The 13,720-nt window shown below is 33.0% G+C and overlaps 2 long non-coding RNA genes across 3 annotated transcripts; both read left to right on the top strand.

Moving 5' to 3' along the window:
* The first annotated feature begins 56 nt into the window (after positions 1-56).
* On the top strand, positions 57-6,711 carry LOC107006604. Of its 2 annotated transcripts, none has more exons than XR_001454969.2 (4): positions 57-628; positions 5,215-5,387; positions 5,522-5,599; positions 6,411-6,711. It is a non-coding gene; the product is annotated as an uncharacterized LOC107006604 (long non-coding RNA). The 2 variants fall into 2 exon arrangements; XR_003575539.1 differs by having other exon boundaries at positions 5,264-5,387.
* A 3,422-nt stretch (positions 6,712-10,133) lies between these two features.
* Positions 10,134-10,991, top strand: LOC114075145. Its single transcript, XR_003575527.1, has 2 exons — positions 10,134-10,447; positions 10,535-10,991. It is a non-coding gene; the product is annotated as an uncharacterized LOC114075145 (long non-coding RNA).
* The last annotated feature ends 2,729 nt before the right edge of the window (positions 10,992-13,720 follow it).

The raw sequence follows: 13,720 nt of genomic DNA on the forward strand, positions 1-13,720 counted from the left end.
TATATATATATATATATAATAAAATGAATTTTTTCTTTATTTTTGGAAAAGTTATTTTAAAAAGGGTCATTTAGTCGAATCGCCGGTCAACCGCAAGTTAGCGGGCATTCCGAGGGCCTAACACCTTCTCAAAATGTACATTTGAACTTCGTACTTTTTTCAATTGATCTTTATCTGTTTTAAATCTTTTGAAAATTAATTACTAAGTTTTTCTTGATTTTATCAAAAATCAAGTGGCGACTCCGTAATTTTGAAAAATTGATTTCTCTTAAATCATAAGATTAATTGGTTTTTCGAAACTTAGTCATTTTTCACTATTATATATACATTATATATTTTTAAGCAAAACAATACCTTGTGGGAGAGGATTTGTGGGATGTTGTTAATGGGAATGTAATAAGTCCTCCTGCCGACAAACCGAAAAATAATAGTGCACACAAGAAGTGGAAGCAGGTTAATGCGAAGGCAGAGTTCATTCTGAAGAGGACAATCTCCTCCGGTTTATTTGATCACATTATAAAGTGTAAATCAGCTCACGAGATATGGCGGACCCTCGATCGCTTGTTCAACATGAAGAATGAATCTCGGTTGCAGATATTGGAGAATGAACTGGCTAACACCACTCAAGGTAATCTTTCTATCTCAGAGTATTTTTTGAAGATTAAGAACTTGTGTTCTGATATCTTTGTTGAATCCAGAAGAGGCTATTGAAGCACGAATGAGAAGAATTTTCATTCGTGGTTTGAAGCCTGAATATATCCCGTTTGTGACATCGATTCAAGGATGGGATCAATAACAATCCTTGGAGGAATTTGAAAATTTGTTGTCGTCATAGGAATTACTAGCGAAGCAGTTGGCTAGTGTATTTGTCAAAGATGGAGAAGGAGATGCTCTTGTAGCTAACAAGAGAAACTTCAAAGGAAAATCAAGAGATATGTCGAACTCTTGATCCTTAGGTGATCCTGAAAAGAATGAAGAGTCTTCTAACTATTATGGAAAGAAGCCTCGTAGATGTTAGGGATAATGCCCAAGTACCCCCTCAACCTATGCCCGAAATCTCAGAGACACACTTATACTATACTAAGGTCCTATTACCCCCCTGAACTTATTTTATTAATAACTTTTTACCCCTTTTTAGCCTACGTGGCACTATCTTGTGGGCCCAATGATGGTTGACTTTTTTTCAAACTAGTGCCACGTAAGCTAAAAAGGGGTAGAAAATTACTTGTAAAATAAGTTCAGGGGGGTAATAGGACCTTAGTATAGTATAAGTGTGTCTCTGGGATTTCGGGCATAGGTTGAGGGGGTTCTTGTGCATTTTCCCTAGATGTTATCATGTGGAAACATAGGACACATAAAAACATATTGCCGAGCCAAAGAGAGTAATATGGCTCAAAAAGTTGTTGAAAAAGAAGAAAAGTGGGGACAATGTTTAGCAGCTAAGGCTCGAGCAATAGATGCCATGATTTCCATCAATCTTAAAAAAGAATGGATCGAGGATTTTTGAATATAATATATTCGATTACTTGGAGAAGCACGAAGCTAATGTTGTCGGCACGAAGTAAGAATTTGTTGAAGATGTTCCAAGTGGTGACATGGAAGTATCTTATGAAGAAATCAAAGAAGAAGGTCTCGTGCAATATCTGAAACTACATTTGCTAGTGGCGACCTTTATAGTGAAAGCATTGATGAAGAAGTATTGGAAGCGGAAGTATTTAGCCAACCATCTGCAATATTAAGGACAATAAATGACTCAAAGCAATTTGTGAAAGCAGATGGAGAAAGCAAAGATCAAATAGAGAATGAAAGATCATTGAAGTCTCAAGGACAAAGGAAATGATTTTTGAAAATTAGGAAGATGCCAACAAATCTATCGAGAAGATGATAGATGAATATGACAGTGGATCATATGTAGGTCTTGAGACTTCGCAGGAAATCGATAGTCTTTTTTGGATAATATAATTATTGAGAGGTTAAGAAAAAGGGGGAGTCTGAGAACTCAACAAGGATATAATTTCCATGGATCAATTACTAATGAAGAATCTTCATCAATTGAAGAACCAAGAGGACTTTGGAAGAAATTGAGACATGGTGCAAAACTTCGTTTGAGTTCTTCTACGACAAGTGTGGGATAGTTTCCAAAAAATCACTTTAAGGGGGAGTGAAAAATAAAGATGATTTTTAGGAGGTACAAAAACATCTTAGATATTTATTAGAACTTTGTGGAATTGGGTAGAATAAATATCTTTTGATATTTATATACTTAAAGAAAAATCTAGATAATTAGATACTTAGAGTAAAGTATAGAATAATCTTGGTTTTGTTACATATTTAGAAGATAGGGTCATCTAGATTTTTCTTGTAGATCTTTCTAGAATAATTTCTAGATGCATCCCTATACAAGTATAAATAGGGGTGACCATAGTCACTTGTAATCAACCAAAATCAACTAATCTTCTTCTATGTCAAAGTTTTCTTATTCAAAATATTCCTTCTCCTTTATAGCTTCCTCTTCCTTAGTTGAATCTTCCGATCTTAGTTAACGATCTTGGGCTAGCAAAAGGGTTCCCCAATTATACTCTTCTTCTGATATTCTCTACAGACTTGAGTCCTTCTCTCTTCACATGGCCTTGGCTCTAGTAAAAAGAAAAAATCTCTTTTAGAAAAAAAACACTTCATATCTGCCTATGTTGGAAAACAAATAGACTTATTTAAGAACTAAAAAGCAAAGCAACAATAAGAAATTAAATGGGAGAAGCTATTATATAGATCATTTTTCACTTTTTCGACAGTCCAGACTTTGCAAATGGTTCTATCAGTGATGGAGTCTTCCTCTGATTCTTTTCAGATGTCATATGGATCAAACCACAGGATCTCTATATGTAGGTGTTGAGAAGGTGTATCACCTAGACGAAATGTAAATTAAAATAAAAGATAGCTAAGGATGAAACAAACTCAAATTCCTAATATTCTTTAGAGTGAAATAACTTAATGAAATGTAATTAAAAATCTAGTATTACCCCACAACAAGTTTAGAGAGACTCTTCACCTTAGAATGTAGAGAGAAGTGTAAAAACAAATACTAAATAAGTGTAGAAAGTAATAGCCACAAAGAAATAGTATTATTCAACAAATTATTACCTTAAACTTCAACTGACTTTGTTGGTTGGAAGTAGTTCTATGTGAAGAACATGTACTGTATATAGTTCGAATCAATTGAATTTTATATTCCTTCAAACTTTAAGGAAATTTCATCAAATAAGTGACGTGCAAAGGAAATCCGACCTCTAAACTTGAAGGTCAACAACATGCTAGTACAAACAGAAAACACAAAGCATCCATCTATCATTCAATTTTTTGAGAAGTAAAACTAATGCAATCGCTAATTTGCAAAAGTCAGATTCATTAGTTGGAGTAAAAAAAATTTTTTTTTGAATTATTTGTTAACAGACCAATTTATATACATTAGTCATGGACACGTGCGGTGCACGTTTGATCCATGTTAAGTTGTCTCATTATGTCGAAAGAGATTTTTAAATCAGTGTTGTTATGAGTGCGTGCAATAGTATTGAGTGCATTGTGTTTAAAAGCCTTATCATGAGTGGATTAGTTATTATTGATGTCATTAAGGGCTAAAGATTTAAGTGATGCATTTAATAATATGTATCATATTTATGCGGTAAGTCATGAACGATATAATCAACTTAATATGAAGTATCATATACGAAGCATAGAAGTGTTGTAGATTATGAATAATAATAATATTAAAACATTAGAATGAAATACAATATGAAAAAACAAGAAACGTCAACATTAAAGCATAATGAAACAATATAAGAGACAATAGAATAGACCATGGAGTGATGCTGTGAAGAGTATGGGTCGAGGTTTAATCGATTATGTTTGCATAGAGCTGTCTTTGTCCTCTAAACCTGAGATTTCAAGCAATGTAATGTTGTTAGTATTTTTCTATTTGTAAACAGTTCATTATTTGCGGTAGAATGAACATATGTACATTATACTTAAAACTTCCTTATAGACGATATTCTTTGTGAATGTTCCATTGTGGCATTTTGGTTGCTCGGTTAGAACAAGTACTTCTGTTGTGGACATAGATATCCCTCTTGAGAGTGCCACGTTACAATTGACCATGTGAGAAAACATGTTGAGGCAAATAGAAATCAACATTTGGAACTGTTTGACCTTGTTCTTTATTTATAGTCACTGCAAAGCAAAGTCGTACTGGAAACTGCTTTCGAATAAATTTAAATGGATAACCTTCATTTTCTGGTGGTGAAAGTTGAATTCTTGGAAGGAACACGTGTTTCTTTTCAGAATGACCACTTGATATTTCTGCGTGCAAGACATTTTTGGCAAAGCCTCGACATATCATTCGGGTGTCATTGCATAAGCCATTTGAAGGGTCTAAATTCCTTAGCAGTATGATTGGTGCAATTTCCTTTATTTCTAACCTGCATTTAATAAGACACATCAAATGTGTGGATATTTATTTATGTTAGCTCCTTTTTATGATTGTAATTTGTAATGTATTTTCTTTAATATCTATGTAGTCCGAGATCGTTTGGTGTTAAAATATTTAGGTATTCTTCTTGGTAATATTTGTTTGTGTCATCTTCTGATGAGTCATAACTATTGAATATCTTGCTTTGAATTGGGAACATTGATATTAACTTGACATTAAGATTATCCACAAGGTCATTTCTGCTTGCTAAGATAGCTCGTTCGGTGACATATTTTGCACTAGCAACATTTTCGTGTAGGTTTGGAAATATCTCTTTTATTATATATTCTTCTTCAATTACATCCCTACAATGCTTGACATTCAATTGTTCTGGAAGAAGTATTAAATTGTCGCCTATTGTTTGTTCATCTCCATTACCCACGCGACGTAAGAATTCGCTGAATGTTGGATCTGTTCTTGCTCTCATATTTCTTGTAAATTGAATCTTCTCCATCAAAGACCATATATATGATTTAACCAACTTGCATTTACAACTTCTGCTCTAGTTGATTTTGGAACTACTGATAGTACCTGCAGAAAATCTCCTCCAAAAACCATTATTTTTCCACCAAATGGTTTATTGATGTCCATTATGTCTCTTAAACTCCTGTCAATTGTTTCTATTATTTTTCTCTTCGCCATTGGCGCTTCATCCCATATAATAAGTTTTGCTCTTCTAAACAACTTGGCAGCACTGCTTTGCTTTGACATGTTTGTCATTGTTGACTCATTTTTTTGGAGGGGGATTTCAAATCGCGAGTGTGCCGTACGTCCTGGTAAAATAGAAGCTGCTACGCCACTGGTTGCTGTCGCCAAAGCTATCATACCTCTTGATCGAAATGTTGGCAAGCAATGCACGATATAGGTATTTTCATGTTCCCCCGGGGCCATCCACAAAGTATATTGCAGTGTTTTCACTATCGATTGTTTTCAGTATTTGTGTAAAAGCATGCTCTTGTTCTGCATTTAATTGTAACTATGTATCAAAATCTTCTGTAGGTACTTTCACGGACAGTTCTTCATTTATTTCTCTACATTTTGATGGGCCAACTTCGAGCAATTTGTGATGTATTTGAGGTAGGTCATATATGTCTATGATCTTGCCCAACTTTCTAAATAGTGACTAATACTGTTTAGAGTACACTGTAGTATAGTACTGTGTGAATTTCCATATAGCCTGTTAAAGTCTTCAGACATATGTTCATAATAAGTATCCCATGGGTTTGTTACATCCGTTGGGTTACAATGAACCAAAATTGTAGCAAACAAATTTCGTAGAGCTTATGGCATTTTTAAGATAACAACCTCACCTAAACATTCTGAAATGGTGTTGTGAGACTCGAGTAAGCCTCTTTCTTTGGCCTCTTCTTTGAAGGTCTCACATTGCTTGTCGTTGATAGTGTGTAAGTCATTAAATGACAATGGTCCTCTTACATGGTTTAGTAATAATCGCTCATAATACCTTTCCCCTTCTAGAGGATTAGCTGTACAATTTAATGAATGTTTGATAATAAGTCTAATAATTATTGATTTGTATGAAGTTATAAGTTACTACGTCTACCTTACCAATTGCAATGCGACCAACAACAGATCTTGTTTTCCTTTTTGTCCAAGTCTTTGCCTTGGAATTCCAAACATAATACTTGGGAAATTCTCTATAAAGGTATGCTTGTGCTTCTGTGTCAATTGAGAACATTCTGAAATACTCGATCAACATTGTTTGTTTGACACCATCCCAGGCGATGATATTTTGTAAGTTCTGATTTTTTCAGTAAAATACTGAAAACTATTTATAGTTAGTATTTGTCCAGTGATTATTATATTGGTTGTTTTAAAAAAATAGTGTTTCTTCATGCATTAATATGTGTACCTAATGTTTTCCTGGCAGGTGTAGTTGAAGATTGATGATTGGAGGTTGCATTTAACTTAAGTTGAATTCATATATTCTCCACAGCGCTTCAGAAGGTGATACCTACCGCGCATCTTGGAATGCTTGACTCTCGTCGATAACTTTTTCACCATCTTCAGACTGAATATAAATGGCACATCGATCATGACCTTTATAGATATACTTGTATAGATATTTTATTGCTTTGACTCCTGAACATACCTCAACATTAATTTGGCTATTGTATCTTGTAAGAAAATAAAGGCCATAAGGTACAACCCATTGATTAATCATATTTATTCCACAAACACTCTCAATCCTTCCATCTCTTCTTCTTTTATAAATTGGATATTCATCCTTTGCTTGAATTGATTTGTTGTTGTATGGCCAAGGATAATGATATTTACATCGTCCATTTTGCATGCATGTGTTTGTTGGTTGCTTGTATCCACATGGACCGTGCATAATATGCCTGAGTACTAATTCATGCAAGACGGGATACACACATTTATCTGGAATCTCTGCTAAGATAAACCTATCGTATTGATATCCTGATTTTATATTGTGCCCTTCTTTTAATTAAGGAGCAGATGTATGTGTGGTCGTCCTCGTTTTTGAAATTCTACCGCAAATACATGAGCAGCTACAATTCCAAATATTTCTTTCTATAAAATTTGGTTTTTTAAATCCTGCAACTTCGCTTTTAATACTCTTGTCACCATGTAAGGTCTATCTTGAGGAGTTTGGCCGAGATGCAGTTCTCGTTGGATCTCAATCCAGTCAGGATTATACGTCATTGTTATGAACAGATCTGGCCTTCCAAAATGTTGTACCAAAGCCATTGCATCCATATATAGTATTCTCATATCTCGTGGTCCCTCAATAAAAGATGATGGAAGTACCATTCTCTGACAAATTCTATCTCCTCTATATTCTCCGGCGCATTCACTATCAACAATACCTTTATAAACCTCTCTTCTTAAATTCGATTGCTCTTTTTTGAAATATTCTAGCCTTTTTATTTCTAATTTTATGTACATGTCAACCACAAATTATTGTAGTAACCTTCCATATAGCCGTAAAACTGACCACTCTATTTCTCGTACTTGTAGTTTGTAACAAAAGTACTCTCTGCAAGATACATATCCCCTTGTGTCGCGGTGCACATGTACAAATTTTACAAATCATATTAATATTATTTACATTTTATGTTAGATTCAATATTGGTATAAATGAAAAGTTTATTGTATGGTAATTGTAAAGATATGTCGTATTGTCTGGTTTGTCTTTGTAGTGTCTTATGCGTAGTATTTGTTTGGAATGACTTTAATGTAAAAAAGTGTTTATAGAAGAATGCATCCTAAAATATTTGTAGTTTGTACTTGTTGATTGTAGTATTTTCATACATCTATATAGTTTACATGATTTTTTATTCGAGAGAAAGTATTGTAATAATATTTTGTAAATGATATATGAAAAAGTAACATTTATTAGTTTATAATTTTTATTTTTCTATTATGGTTAATAGTTCGTATAGCTAGTTAGTAAATTTATCTATAAGATGGTTGAAGGCGATAAGCGTACCTTGATCCTCGTTGGATAATATTGCATCAGCTAATATGAATGTTGGAATATCATTATTTAGAGTTGAGCAGTGGTCGCTTCTTGTGTGAGTTTGTCTTTTATTTTGTTTTCTTATTCCTTGATGCCATCCCCTTCACCTTTTGGGAAGAGCAAAGGATACCGAAGAGGATCATAACAGCCGAAATAGTGTTTGACTCTATGCTTGTATCCTTAATGTTCATGAACTATTATTTCTCGCTCAAAAGGTATATTTGGATTGTTTCCATGTATCCAAATTGCTGCAACTTTTTTTAGTGAGGGTGTGTTGTACACTCGTTTATCCAATGATGCATTTCCAGCAATTCAAAGTTGGAAATTGTGAAAACTTGAGTGGCCTTTTAGTTGGCGAAATATTTGCGCATATGGGTTTCCCTCCATTATCTGTTTGATTTTGTTTGCAATCCTATCGGATAGAATTCCTTCTTTCACCTTTGATATCCTGTTGGTCAACTCGTTGTCTGTATCAAAAAAGTATAGTTGAAAGTAACATGGATTGTTATCACGCGGTACTAATGATGGTAAATCGTGATAAATTTGTCCTTGTGCCCTGAATGTGTACACTCCTTTTCTTGCAGATGCTATTTCCTTATCAAGATTAACACCAAAAGATGTAAAAGCAAAAATGTTATTATATGCACGAATATTTTTGTAAAATTCTATATCGTCTTCAGTAGAAGCCAGAAACATTTAATATAATTTTTTCAGAGCTTCAGTGGTTGTCAATTTGATATATCGTCTTGCACAACAGAATGTTGGAGGTTCATGTTCAAATCTTTTCGCAGCACAATAAATGCATTCTGGGACGGTTTTTAACACGTGCAAATATGATAAAGATAATTTGTAAGCAACAGCTCCTACATATATAAATATGGTGGAAGATATTTGTTAAAACTACAATTTCTTAAAGATATGGAATGGTCAAGTTCTGTAAGATATGATTAGGTTTTTTCCAATGTACCTCCAACTTCAGACTGTTCATATAATGCTCTAAACAACCAATCTATTTTAGGTTGTTTCTTCAAACATGGAATTTCATCTTGTAGATGTGGTATTGTTTGGCATGCTAATATATATTTGTCCACCTTTCGCATTGCGCTTGGCATTTTTTTCTGTATGATAGGAATACTGTTTTATACTTTTATATAAATAATGTAATTAATATGTATGTCTTAGTTATGTAGAATTAAACATGATTATGTAAGTTCTTACCTGTTTTGGTTGTATCATTTTTTGTGTGGTTGGCATGATGATCACCTTTACTGGTAAAAGAAATGATTTTTCCTTTATCACCTGGAGGATTTGTCATGAGAAGACAATAGTTTGCAATGGTTATTATGATAAGATACATTGAGGAGTATATGTAGTAAAAATGTAAAAATCTATATTTAAATTCATTTATTTTTGAAATCAAATGTAAATTTACGTCACTTAAGTAGGTAGTGTTAAATAAAGAAAAGTCATAAATTTTTTAACAACATAGTGTGTGTGTGAACTATTGTTGTCTTGGCATGCTGATCAACATTTTGTACAGAAGCAACAGATTTGCCTTTATCACCTGTGAAGTTAATTGAATCGTAGTATTAGCCGAAATTTTTGACAATGATAAGTATTTAACATATTAGAGATACATCGATGTTGTTGGTGTGTCATTTGTTGATTTGCTTGTGTCAATTGTTTGGATTGTCGGTTTGTCACTTTTTTCGTCGCAATGGACATATGTTATCCTGTAGTGATGTAGAAATTAGCGGAAGCATCAGTGACACTAATTATTGTTTGTAGCCTTTACTTTGTCATACAGATCGGTGATAGACACCTTTATGTTGTAGTGTTCACTTTTTCTATATGTTGTTAAAAAATATAAATAATGTATGATGCATGCATACCTTTTTAGTTGTACGTGGTCTAGATTGCTGCAGAAGAATGTAGTTGATATGTTTGGAAGTAATAAGGTGCATACATTGAATCTTTAGTAAAGGCGGTAACAAAAAAGAGTAAAGTAAGAGAAAGTTAGTTACTAATAAAAGAAATGTTAGGTGAAGTTGCTCGTTTAGAAAAGTAAAGTAACTTTTAAATATTATAACTATGTAGATAATAAGCATTGGTATTTAAACATAACAAATTTCTAAAACAACTATATATTAGTTTTTTTCTACTTTGATCTGTTTTTTCACCGGATATGGCATATTGCTTTTTTCCTTTAACCTTGCTGGCCCTTTTTCTTTGTAACTGAATTATCGGGGCTTCATCGTCACTTTCATCTGCTATATTTTGCTTTCCAATATCATGTATACTCATTTCAAGTGGATTTTCGTCTGTAGTGGATTGTTTAACGTTATTGGTCCTCTTGCACATATTAATCTTTTCGTGGATTTGAATCTCCATTTCAACAGCTGCAATATCCTTTTAAACATGAGGTATCTCTATAGCTATGCCTTTCATTTTTTTATTATCTCTAAGTTTGATGATCCTCTGGCTTCATTTATTTTTATTGTCTTTTCAAGCCTTCTTTCATCAGGTGTGTTATTCTTTGGAACCTCATGTATCTCTGTAGCTATCACATCATATTGGTCTCCACATTTGGGAAGTTGAGATCAATCTTTACAAGGATAATGAATTCTTTCCCATTACTCAATACCATCTTGCGGTAGTATTCAGATTCTTCTTCCTTTAGAATAGGAAGCCCTTATCAATTAGTATTTCAGTAAAAGTAGGATAGCAATATTAATATGGGCTAATATTTTATATAGTTAGTGATTTACCTTTTTAGATGTAGATTGAACATAGTATTTTACGTGACAACCCAAATAGTATTGTGCCGCATCAAACAATGTAATACCTAGAAAGTGATCCTCAGCATTGACATCAATCATTAATCGATATCTAAAGTACATTTGAAGATTCAATAAGTATGACTTAACTTATTTAATAGATATAAGTTAAATTAATTTCTATATGTAATCATTAATTGTTTATTTATATGGTGGAGTAAGTAATATTTGTTGTTATTTGTTTGTGTTGTTTATCTCTCATCATAGTCAATATCTTCATCCCTACAATTGGTAGAAGTTGCACTGTTTTTTATAACGGTTACTCGCCTGTAGCATTTCTTGTAAGCGTGATACCGTGGGTCTGTGTTATTGTCAATGGTAGTAACCGTAGCATTGAACTTATTGTACATGTCATATATGTAAATTAGAAGAATCACTTAATTTTGGTTGAAACATATAAATTGAGTACATGCTTGCTTTTGCATAGGTACGTACCTTCACAATGGAAAGTGAACCATTTAAAATATTGGTATGTTTCACTTGGCGTGCTGTTTGCATTAGTTTAATTGGCATTAGACTTATGTCAATCTTTTGTGCCTTCATGTTGTCATTCCTATAATATAAAAGTAATCAATTAAATCATCAATAACTTAGCATGTACGCTATCAATAAGTGTGAAGTAATATGCATTAATTACCATTGTTGGAGATTGTTTGCCTTTCAAATTGTGGATTGATGAGCAAACTACTAATAGGAGTTGTGGAAAGGACAAAATAACCTATTTTGAAAAGAGTTATTAACTCAGTCAAATTTTATGTACTCTGAAAGTTTATTCAAACATATAAATGGAGGAGATTCATACCTTGGTAAATAGAGGATTTGACATCACAAAAGGCAAGAATTGGTTTGTCACTTTCAAGGGTCTGTAACATTTGTCCTTCCATTTCGGCGAAATCTCCCATAAAGTCATGACTTTTCGAGCATAGCTATATACGTAGAAAAAAAATATTTTTATAAGAATACTTTAATACGTATATATATATATATATATATATATATATATGAAGGATGCATAGAAAGTATAAAAGTTACTTTTCATTTGTAACGATTACTTCTTGCCTTATGCTTCGCCCTTCTCCATTTAGTGATTTTACTTTGAGTAAAATACAAACCACATCTAAAATTAAAAAGATATTAGTAATTACATATTTTGTTATGGGTTTATTACATAACAAACATGTTGTGAAATTACCAAACAAACTCCCGTTAGTCTTTCTTCAGCTTCATCAAATGAAATAAATCCATTTGAAAATTGTTGAGTCCTATATTGATTTATGTCTTCAACAACTTCTGTGTTGTTCATGAATGCTATTTCGAGATCCTTATGCACAGATAAGAAGTTTGGTTTAGTTCCGTTTAGCTTTCCATTTATAATGTAGTAATTTTGATTAAGTTGAAAAGAGTTGCTCCACGAATGAACATCTTTGTTGAAAAGAGTTGTTTGTATTTTTGTTCCCTGTGGTATGACTCCTAATCATTAGACTTGCAAAATAAGTGAAAATACTAAGTAATGGATATAATATTAAATTTAAATAGAGTTACCTCTTCATCGACGAATATTAGTTGCCAACAAATACCTTCACCATTTGAGTTTTTGCACTCTTTTGTTAAACTCCGTCGAATGACTAAGACTTTAATTACCCATTCTATTGTGTATTTTTCTTCAACCTGTTAAAAGGTTGACATTGTTTCTCGAGCTCTTCCATAGTTTTCATTGTATGACTATAGTAGCTAGGATGTGTCAGATGCTAGAAGTGTTGATTATTTTGAAGATTGCCAAAGTACGTGGGATAGGGATTGTGCTGCTAACGTGATAGGTTGTGCTAACCAAGTCGACGACGAAATAAGTTTGAATAGAGTTTTTCTTATTTAAGGAAAATATTTTCTCTAGTTAATTGTGAAAAGAAATAGTTTTGAACTATGACAAAGTTGCATATACACAAGCAGTAACATGGCAAAAGAGGGAAGATGTGTATCTTATTTGCTGAGTTCGTAATGTATGTTTGTCATCATCAAAAAAGGGGAATTTGTTAGAAGAGAAAGATTTTGATAATTGACAAGTACAGGAATAGATGAAAGAAACATGTTGTGTGACGTGTTCATTACATACTGAGTCCGACTTGGATAAGGACAAACATCAACCACGCGAATTAGAACTTATAAAGCTGTGGAATTATTTCTTTTTCGACAAGCAATGAGTACTGAAAGGTTCCTTTTATAAAGGAGTTCGCAATCAAGTTGAAAAAGGAATTAGTGATCAATAATGTTTTCTTATTTAATTAAGGAAAGTTTTGTGGCAATATATTAAGGAAATTTTGTGGAAAGTCTTCTTATTTTATTAAGGAAAATTGAGTGTAAGTTTTCCTGGCAACTTATTTAAGGAAAGCTAAGTATAAGTTTCTATTGAGGCGGCAACAAGTAGAAGAAAGATTACGTGTTGCTCAATGTGGTAAAGTCTTGATGCGGCAAAGTCGAGATCATAAAGATTTGCTAAAGAAGAGTACGTTATAACAGTAAGTGATAAAGAATTCAAGTTGAAGTTAACAAGTTTTGTAGAGGCAAAGACAAAGTTGATTCACACAAGGAGTTGAAGATTCAGCGAAGGCAAGTTCGAGTTGAACTAGGAGTTCCACACAAAAGAGGAGTCTTACATGAAGTAGGATTTTTAGTTGAAATAGGTTTTGGATTCAAGTCCAAATCTATAAATATGGCGATAGTTTCACTTGAGAGAAATTGCGCACTTACATAGAGAGAAGATCAAAAAACGATCAAGAATTTGAGATAGTTTTGAGAGTTACTGACAAGTGTTTCCAATATGTGAGGAAATCATAGTAAGATTGTAATTAAGAGTTTTGATTA

The sequence above is a fragment of the Solanum pennellii genome, chromosome 12 (genome assembly GCF_001406875.1).
Source record: "Solanum pennellii chromosome 12, SPENNV200".
NCBI classification, from domain to species: Eukaryota; Viridiplantae; Streptophyta; class Magnoliopsida; order Solanales; family Solanaceae; genus Solanum; species Solanum pennellii.